Below are 10655 nucleotides of genomic sequence, written 5' to 3' on the forward strand. Positions count from 1 at the left end.
TTCTTTCTTTCTTTCTTTCTTTCTTTCTTTCTTTCTTTCTTTTCTTTCTTTCTTTCTTTCTTCTTCCAACTGTATTCAAAAATGAATATTTATATGTGAAGAATGTGACAAATTCCATATCTTATTTTTTAAGATTTTATGTGTTTGTTTTGAGAGAGAAAGAGAGTGCAGGAAGGAGGGGCAGAGGCAGAGGGAGAGAGAAATTCTTGGGGACCTATCACTGGAGATTCTGACTCAGTAGGTCTGAAATGCTATCCAGGCACGAACATTAATTAATTAATTAATTAATTTTTAAATTTTATTTTATTTAAATTCAATTAACATAAAGTGTATTATTAGTTTCAGAGGTAGAGTTCAGTGATTCATCAGTTGCATATAACACCCAGTGCTCATTACATCAAGTGCCCTCCTTAATGCCCATCAACCAGTTACCCCGTTCCCCCCTGACCTCCTCTCCAGTTACCTTGTTTGTTTCCCATAGTTAAGAGTCTCCCTCTCTGATTTTGTCTTATTTTATTTTTCCTTCCCTTCCTCTATGATCATCTGTTTTGTTTCTTAAATTCCACATGAGTGAAATCATATGATAATTGTCTTTCTCTAATTGACTCATTTTAAACTCTATGTATGAAGGCAGAGATGGGCAGTTGTGGAAACAGCTCTGCTTCAGAACTGATGGCAGGGGGCAAGAGTTGGAGGGGTTGGGGCAGGTAAAGAATAATTTTACTATCAAAGGAGGAGATGAAGAGGGGCTTAGATTAGAATTGTAGCTTCCACTTACCAGAATTATGCTACCATTTCCACACTAAAGGTCATTTGAATTTTTCACAGGAAATCTGCAGGAAATCCACTTGTTTCATCTGTCCTCTAACAACGTTACTTCATCGTGCCCATGGGAAGAACCCACAGCTCCTTTGATTCTGTCCAATGAGCATGAGAGTTTACAAAACCCACTTAGGAGATTTGTTATGTACTGACTCTGTTATTTTGCCATCAAACTGTAGTGAATCTCAAGCAGACTCCATGCTGAGCATGGAGCCCCATGTGGAGCTTAATATGGGGTTTGATCCCAAGATCCAAAGATCATGACCTGAGCTGAAATTAAGAGTCAGATGTTCAACCAACTGAGCCACCCAGGCACTCCTAGATTCTCCTTTAAAAGTAACTGCAATAGAACATCTCTGAGTCCTTGAGTCTTTGATGGATTGAGGCAGCTCAGATATTGAGAGCATGCTGAAACACAGCTTCGGAAATTCAGAATAAGTTATTTCACTACGTTGCTTTTCCACTTAGGACACTTTAGAGAGAAAAAAGCATGAATGGCTCCTCCATTAGATAGATATGGCTGTAGAGGCTTGCAATTTCCCAGAGTGAATTGAATTCAACTGGCACCAATGACTCCACCAAAGGTCTCAACCTCCCCTCTTGGCCTGCTATAATCTTGCCACCTGGCCCCTGGAATTTCTTTAGCCATTGTGCTAGGGTATGACATTCTGGACATCTCCAAACACCATTTAATTTGATCTGCTACTATAATTTTTGGTCAATATAGGCTCTCAGAAATGAGCCCCAGTTCACCTCAGGAGGCTCAGAATTCTTTTTTTCTCTCCAAATCTCTCCCTCCAAGTCTCTCTCTCTCTCTCTCTCTCTCTCTCTCTCTCTCTCTCTCTCCCCCCATCCAGACTTCTAGGCCTGGATCTCTGGTCTATTTTCCCAATATCCTTGACCCATCAGTACCTGAGATTGGTTCCACAGTTCACCAGTGATATTCAGGAGACAGCAAGAGATATATAGTAGCCATGTTTTTAGACATGTTCAACAAGGGAGAATGAATACTTTTCCAGCTTCCATCATGAGATACCCTCTTCTGCCTAAAGATAGGTGGGAATGAGGTCACTTACCAGGGGGTGAGAATAAGTCTACTAAGAGTTTCTTTCACAGGAATCCTGCAGCAATTTTGGGGCACTGATGAGCATTAAGATGGCAAATAAGAGAATCTTCCCACAATGCCACAGCTTGGTGTTTCTTGCTCCTTTAACATAGCTTTCCAGATTCAAGGCTAGGCACTTGATTGAAAAAGTCAATTTCAAGAGAGAAGTCCATGCAAGAAGTCCATCCCATTTGGGAAGATCTGCCGCGGAACAAGGATGCAGAGTTGGAAATTATCCTAGCAAGCATACATCTTTCTAGGGATCCTACATGTCAGAGCATCTTGCCCAAAATCTACATGGAGTGTTCTAATAGGAGATTCCACTGGTCTTTCTTGGTTTCTATATGGAGAAGTATCTTGGTGGGGCCTTTCATGTGTATCTCAGATTGAGAGAGTCCAAAGCATGGAATGTATATTCAGATACACCTAAGCATCAACCACATGGCCAAGACTTCTGCAGAGCAGAAATAGGCCATCTATACCTTCTAAAGGGGAAACACAGACCAAGACAGTTATGTGCCCAGTAACACTGCAACCTTGGGCTCCTTTGTATCAGTCCCAGTGGGCTCTGCTTGTGAGCTACAACTATATTACAGAACTTCCTAGGTTCCAGCCCCCAGTGGGTACTCAGCACAACCTGTATGAGAGGAAAATGGAGAGCTTCATTTTTGTCATGTTATGTGTGACCTTGTGGATTAATTACACCTAGCTTTGTCCACATCAAACTCATGTGCTATGGGTCTATAACGTGATCCAGACAAATCAGAAGGCAAGTGAATGAACCTTGAATAAATACCTACAGATAAATCCTATAAAAGAGTGGATGGAGATGTGGTTTTACAACACAGGGAGAGGTTTAACTAACATATGAACATTTGATCCCCAAATAATGTACATCTTCGAATTGAACTGAACTGCTCTGGGATGCATATGAGTTGGAAAGCACCACTCAAGATCCACTTCTGAAGTGCTTCTAGGCCATTTGAGTGGTTTGTAGTGTTTTGCTATTGACCATAGGGAGAATTTCAGCGATTTAGCACCTGGAAAGATACATATAAAGCATGGCTGCATCAAAAGCCTTTTTTCTATGAGCTGCTGCTAAACATGTCACATAATTCCCAAAGGAGACAATCAAGCCCAGAAAAGACAACAGAAAACCAGAGTTTTGAAAGTAAGAAGGTCCTTTCAGAGGATCCATTGCCCTGCCTCACAGGATGATGCCAGACCTTTTTGATAGGGTGTGAGGTTTGATTCAGTTCTTTGCCTATGGAGGTTCTCAAAGCATTTCTTGGATACATAGAGGGACGGAGTCATGATTTCATACCTATGTGCACAGATGAATGGAAAGGTAAGATGGATGGATGGATGGACAGTTGGACAGATGAATATATGGATGGACTGAGACAAGGCTGTGAAGTGTCTATGGGGTCACAAAAGTATTTGTGGTACAAAAGTCTTTGTGAAATTTTCACAATAAAGAGAATCCTGAGATCTTTCAGTACATGCTTTTTGATGGTGACAACCATTTCAGGGACCATAAATACAGCTAGGATTCAGAGTCCTATATTCTGTCAGCGCCAGTAGTGTTCTAGAGGCATCTACAACATGGTAGGTATGCAGTACAGTTAAGTGGTCATACCTATGGACTTGGAGTCAGATAAACCTGGGTTTCACCATCTCTAGTCCTCAGAATCACTGCTATAAAGTATGGATTATATTAGTACCTACCACAGAAGGTTGTTGTAAGCACTGGGTGTTATACGCAACTAATGAATCATCGAACTTTACATCAGAAACCAGGGATGTACTGTATGGTGACTAACATAATAAAATAAAAAAACATTAAAATAAAAAAAATTGGAAAAAAAGAAGGTTGTTGTAAGATTAAATGAATCAAGGTGTTAGTGTTCCCAGAACGTGGTAAGTACCCAGTAATGTTAGTTTCTCATTACTATTCCCAATGTTAATATTTATGTTGCCTTAGAAGACCAAGGATCTGTATCTAGTTAATGGGTAGGGGACAGAGTGGTCACATTACCAGTCACATTACCATTTCCACTACATCTACAGAGAGTAGCACTGCAGCATGAAGGGATGGCTTCTGGGGCCCTAAGGGGAATCCATTAAGTGTCTTCTAAGACATCCATGGACATTAGATTTCTCCCTTGGTTAAATGCCTATTCCCAAAGACAGGGGTTGCCTCTGCAATTTCTCTTTGTACTCCACCACCACAGCCAGAAAAGCATAAAGTGGGAGGTGGCAAGGGGGGGTTAGGAATTTTGTGATTGGTAAAATGACCAGGAGATGGTTGGGCTGGTCTTCAGAAACCAACCCATAGAGCCATTGGCTTTGGTGAAAACAGTCAGCTTAGAGCTTTGAATCTCATCTCCCCTATATTGCTAACTGTGTGACCTTCTGAGAGCTTTTTAAAAAATTTTTAACTTATTTTATTTAAATTCAATTAGTTAACATACAGTGTATCATTAGTTTCAGATGTAGAGTTCAGTTATTCATTCATTGCATACAACACCCAATGCTCAGTACACCATGGCCCTCCTTAATGCCTATCACCCAGTTACCCCAACCCTCACCTCCCTTTGAGAAGCCCTCAGTTTGATTCTTATAGTTAAGAGTATCTTATCATTTCCCCCTCTCTTTTTGTTTTATTTTATTTTTCCCTCCCTTTCCCTATGAACATCTGTTTGTTCATGAAATTCCACATATGAGTGAAACCATATGATAGCTTTTAACTTCCCTAAAACTCAGTTTTCATGATGAGAAGTGGGGATAATTACATTTTTCCCCTGTAGCATTGAGAAGATTTGGGAGATAAAGAAGGTGAAATATCACCAAGTGAAGATTTTCATTGAGTGTGATTTATAGCAATTGTCACAGCCACAGATTGGAGCCATTGTGATCACCTCACCCTCATCCACTCCTCACACATAGATTCACATGGATGTGCATGTGCATGTGCACACACGTGTGTGCTGATAATAAAACCTAAGCCTTTGAGTTCCTAAGGAAATCCTTCAGTCACACCTCCTGAATTAGGTGAGAGTGCTTGCAAATCCATTTCAGGTCTTAAGTTCTCTAATGAGATCCCAATAGCAAAACTCTAATCACCTAAACTTATGTGTTCTGAATTCCTTTCAGGGCACACAAGACTTAGCTGACTTTTGCTATAATTTTTGCTATAACATACACCTGCAGATATCATTGCCTACAAACCACCACTAAGCTGAACAAGTTTTCCCATCCAAATAATGCTATCGTCTGTTTAGAGGGTGGTAATCATTAAGGGGCACAATTACCAATCTTAATACCTTTTGCCCCATGACATACAAAGAAGCATGTCCACTCTAAGACAAATATTAAAACAATACAATGGTGCTCTGGTTCCCACACAGCAAGAGTGAAGGAGCTATTCACATGCACTCCAATAAGGGCACCAGAAAACAAGGAGAGGCACTTGGAACATTTAAGCCAATGGCACCAGCACCAAAACACAGGCTCTTTCCATTGTTTCCTTCATGGAGGAGAGGCTCGCCCTACCTGGACACTCTGACTGCTGGTCTTAGCAGCACCCCAGCTAGTGATCCGAGTCTGTATCCTCAATCTCACTCTTTACGGACATGCTCCATAAGAACAAATTAAGAGAGTGCCTTTAGGCAATTTCTAACTTTGACTAATATTGATCAGTCTTCCAACACTCTTGCCCCAGGCCTACATTCTGTCTTCTGCAGAATAAGGCCAGCTGTATAGCAATTTCCTTCCAGCCCTATCTATTGACAGGTACCTCTGGTAACCCCTGCATTCCCTTCTGTCGTGAAAATGTACTTTTCTCTAGTTCATTCCTTCTCATCGGGGTCCAGTGGCATCCAAAAGATATTATGAAACCATACCTGCCAGCACCTTCTCTTTCTGAGTCCTCATATGCCCTCAATGTCAGACAGAAATGGCATTTAAGACAGAATTTGAGCACTTTGGGGAGCAATGGCTGTTAAAATGTAACAGTAACAGTTCTGTAGATATAAAATGATAAAATCCCACAGGAGAGCATAGGCAGCAACTTCTACGATATCAGCCACAGCAACCCTTTTCATGACACATATCCAAAGGCAAGAGAAAAGATAAAATGAACTTGTGGGACTTCATCAAGATAAAAAGCTTCTGCACAGCCAAGGAAACAGTCAAAAAAACTAAGAGGCAGCCCACGGAATGTGAGAATATATTTGCAAATGATACTACAGATAAAAGACTGGTATCCAAGATGTACAAAGAACTTCTCAAACTCAGTACATGAGAAACAAATAAACAAATCATAAAATGGGCAGAAGATATGAACAGACACTTTTGCAATGAAGACATAGAAATGGCTAACAGACACATGAAAAAATGTTCAAAATCATTAGCCATCAGGGAAATTCAAATCAAAACCACACTAACATACCACCTTACACCAGTTAGAATGGCAAAAATTGTCAAGGCAAGAAACAGCAATTGTTGGAGAGGATGTGGAGAAAGCGGGTCCCTCCTACATTGTTGGTGGGAATGCAGGTTGGTGCAGCCACTCTGGAAAACAGTGTGGAGGTCCCTTAAAAAGTTAAAAATTGAGCTACCCTATGATCCAGCCATTGCACTACTGGGTATTTACCCCAAATATACAGAAGTAGTGAAGAGAAGGGCCATATGCACCCCAATGTTTATAGCAGCTCTGTCCACAATAGCTAAATCGTGGAAAGAGATGAGATGCCCTTCAACAGATGACTGGATTAAGAAGTTGTGGTCCATATATACAACAGAATACTATTCAGCTATCAAAAAGAACGATTTCTCAACGTTTGCTGCAACATGGATGGCACTGGAGGAGATAACACTAAGTGAAATAAGTCAAGCAGAGAAAGACAATTATCATATGGTTTCTCTCATCTATGGAACATAAGAACTAGGAAGATCGGTAGGAGAAGAAAGGGATAAAGAAAGGGGGTTAATCAGAAGGGGGAATGAAGCATGAGAGACTATGGACTCTGAGAAACAAACTGAGGGCTTCAGAGGGGAGGGGGTGGGGAATGGGATAGGCTGGTGATTGGTAGTAAGGAGAGCATGTATTGCATGGTGCACTGGGTATTATACGGGACTAATGAATCATGGAACTTTACATGAAAAACCAGGGATGTACTGTATAGTGACTAACATAATATAATAAAAAATATTTAAAAAAATAATAAATAAAAAAAACCTGTGGCCGAGCATTTAAAAAAAAAAAAAGATGATAAAATGTTCTTGTGAAGACTCACATCTGACTGAGTTAGGGAAACACATTCTGGTGTCCACAAGAGAAAGAATACAAAGAAGTAATTGGGGATATACTGTTATAAGGTCCTTTCACTACACATGAAGAGGGATAATATTATTTGAAGGTAGATTCCAATTAATTAAAACCATGTATGATAAACCCAAGGGCAACAACTAAGAAAATGAATTAAAAAGAGGTAAAAATTGTCAGTCAATTGTTGTGAAAAAATTAAAACACAATGGTATTTACTTAACTCAGAGAAAAGTACACAGGGCTGCCTCTCCCATAGAAAGGACAACCAGATAGGAGAAATAGGAGGTAAAAGGGCAACAACTAAGAAAATAAATTAAAAAGAGGTAAAAATTGTCAGTCAATTGTTGTGAAAAAATTAAAACACAAAAAGTATTTAATTAACTCAGAGAAAAGTACACAGGGCTGCCTCTCCCATAGAAAGGACAACCAGATAGGAGAAATAGGAGGTAAAAGTGGGAGATTGGTAGAATCACTCAACACATTTCCTTCCAATCCCCATGACAGTGGGCTCTGCTGAGCTGTAGGTCTTATTACCTAAGGGATGAAAATTTTCACCAGATAATGCAGTAATGGGTCCACAGAAGTGGAAGCTGAGCTTGTGTGCCTGGCCATTTTGGATTCCTCTAGCCACTTAGGGGAGCAGGCATAGAAGGAGTTCATGTTGGCAGTTGGTGTGGCTCATCTGATTATCCAAAGAAATAGGACTGCTGCCACATAGATTTGTGTTCCTCCTCCTAGTCAGTTTTTTTTTCTTTCTGAATATTAAAAAACAACAAAAACAAAAGTTTCCATTGTGCATTCGGAAGAGAACAAAAAATAAGGAAGTGTACAAAGAGAAAAATCAGTGTAACAACCACCAAGGTGAAGAAATAAAGAGGAAGATTAGGCAGGTAGAGGAAGAAAGTTTTTTACTGCAATTATAGAAGCAATACACAGCTCTTAACAAAAAAAAAGAGGGATGATCTTAAAAACACAATGAAGAAGGAAAAAAGAAACATTTTAATCACTTATAGTGATAAAATTATGGTAAAAAATGGTGCACTTATATCTTAAATCAAGGGTAACTCTTTCTATAGCTGATTTCATGACTTACATAAAAGTATTGCAAACTCAAGTGTTGAACAAACAAGTTATCTTTGGATTGGGGGGGAAATCATGGCAGGGTTATTTTACTTCTCAAATTCTCTGATGAGATCACAGGATAAAATCCCAGTCCATATTAACTACATCAGAAAGCAGGTGAACCCAGAAGAAAGTGTATTTTCACATTTGAAGAAGGTTATCTTACTTGGTCTGGTAAAATTAGAGGAGTCTAGAGAGTAACATGGAGAAATTAAATCAGTTAAATGTCATGAAAACTAAAATATGCAACTGAACCCCTGACACAGTCTTCTAGTCACACAGAGATGTTGATCCTCTGCACAATAACCACATGAGGGGCATCTGAGAATGGGGAGTGACATTGAAAAACCAGTCAGTGGCACCAGCATGAACACACAGTTGCTCACATAGGGCTCCTGTAGGCAACTCCTATACTCTTCCATAGGAAACTGCTTCCCACTGCCAACCAGTAAGGGAGGAGGTTTATCCTGCCAGGCTGCTTCAACAGCTGCTCCAATTATGGCACCCCATGGTGAACCAAATATCTTCCAAGGCCTCCTCCCTCCTCTTTTTTTTGGGAGTCTATACCTTTAGAACCTCCCTTGAGATATTGTGATGAGCTGCCCTAGCATTTAAATTTAATCAACTCTTCACTGGCAGGACAAAAATCAATACCAGTAGATAAACCTGCATTTTAAAATTATGTTCCTTTGAAGTGCACTCTGGACTCTGAAATGCACATCTATTTGGTATTCATGATTGAGGCAACACATCATAAATTTCTTCAAGAGAGTGTGATATTCCCTTGTTAAGGAGTGAAACTTACTTACCTGTAGGTTACCTCAATCGAATGTTTAACTCAAAACCGTGTGATGTGTGGCTACTTCTCCTGTGCATCCTCTTTTTTCAGATTCTTGAAACTGGATCTCATCAATGATCTCATCATTGACTTCCTCTCAATAATTCAACTCTACTACACACATGCATTCTATCAGACCTAGTTCTTCTTTGTGGAGGCAGTCAATAAAATGGGACAAAAGCACATAGAAATTACAAAGAGATTCACAGGACATGAATATTTTGTGCATTTTTGACATTAAGATATGGGGTAAAAACAAAATCTCAAGGAAGGAAGACAACTGGCATCATTTGAACCATATCATGGGGATTTAGGAATTATTGTTACACAGTCATCCTTTCTATAGACTAGCACCCCCCACGATGCCCAAAGGGATGCTAAAATTATCAGCAGGAAAGACTAGGACCTTCCTGGGATTAGATCAGCTTTCACATTGATAGGATTTCCAATCATACTTCTGTCCTTATTATTTCTCTGACTATTGCTTCCTCTTTGGCTCCCAAAAGGATTCTGTGCCCAGAATGTGGCAACATCAGCATTTATGCCTGAATCCATTCAGATCTCTGTCATGTGAGGATGAGAATCTCAGTTTTCTTTTAACCACTATTTTAGGAAACTCTGAAATATTCTTCTGCTTTCCTGCTGCATCTCCAGTTGGAACTTCTCCCCCAACTCCTGCAGTTGAAGCACTCCTTCTGGCAGAAGGCCAGGCCAGTTGGTATCCAGGCTAAGGGTTAAGCCACTGAGGCCCTGAACCAACATTTCCCAGAAGGAAGGATGTAGGGCTGATTTCCTGTCTGCAGGCATCTTAGAGACATTTGGCCTATGGCTCTGGCAATATCAACATTGACATTCACATCTGAAATATATTCTAATATCTATCACCTGTGGAAGAGATTCTGGTTTTCCTTTGAACCTGGTAAGGTGCCACATGATCTAGGTGTCTTCATCTCATATGTCCCAGAAATATTGTCTTCCTCCGATTGGACACTGATCTTTCCCACCGCCTCTCTTGTAGGCTTTTCTCATCCCTGTACCACTGCTGGAGCAGCCCTTCTGTTAGAAGGTGCCAGGACTGGGATTCAGGTCACTGAGGCTCATTATTAGCAATTCTGAGAAGGAAGGATGACAGGCTGCTGTGATTTCCTGGAAAGTCTCTTTAGAAATCATCAGGCAAATTTTAGAAATCAACATAGAGCTTCCAGTTAAGGAATGAATAAGTCACAGGGATGAAAGGTACAACATAAGAAATATAGTCCATGGTATTGTAATAGCATTATATGGTGACAGATAGTAGTCCCACTTGCAAGCACAACATAACGTATAGACTTGTCAAATCACTATGTCATACCCAAGAGACTAATGTCACATTATGTTTTAACCATACTTCAATTAGAATAAATAAATAAATAAATAAATAAATAAATAAATAAATT

The 10655-nt window shown here is 39.9% G+C and overlaps 1 pseudogene; it reads right to left on the minus strand.

Moving 5' to 3' along the window:
* Positions 1–9643: 9643 nt before the first annotated feature.
* Positions 9644–10404, minus strand: LOC121101022 (annotated as a pseudogene).
* Positions 10405–10655: the final 251 nt, after the last annotated feature.

Source organism: Ursus maritimus (assembly GCF_017311325.1).
Source record: "Ursus maritimus isolate PB19 chromosome X unlocalized genomic scaffold, ASM1731132v1 scaffold_X1, whole genome shotgun sequence".
NCBI lineage: Eukaryota > Metazoa > Chordata > Mammalia > Carnivora > Ursidae > Ursus > Ursus maritimus.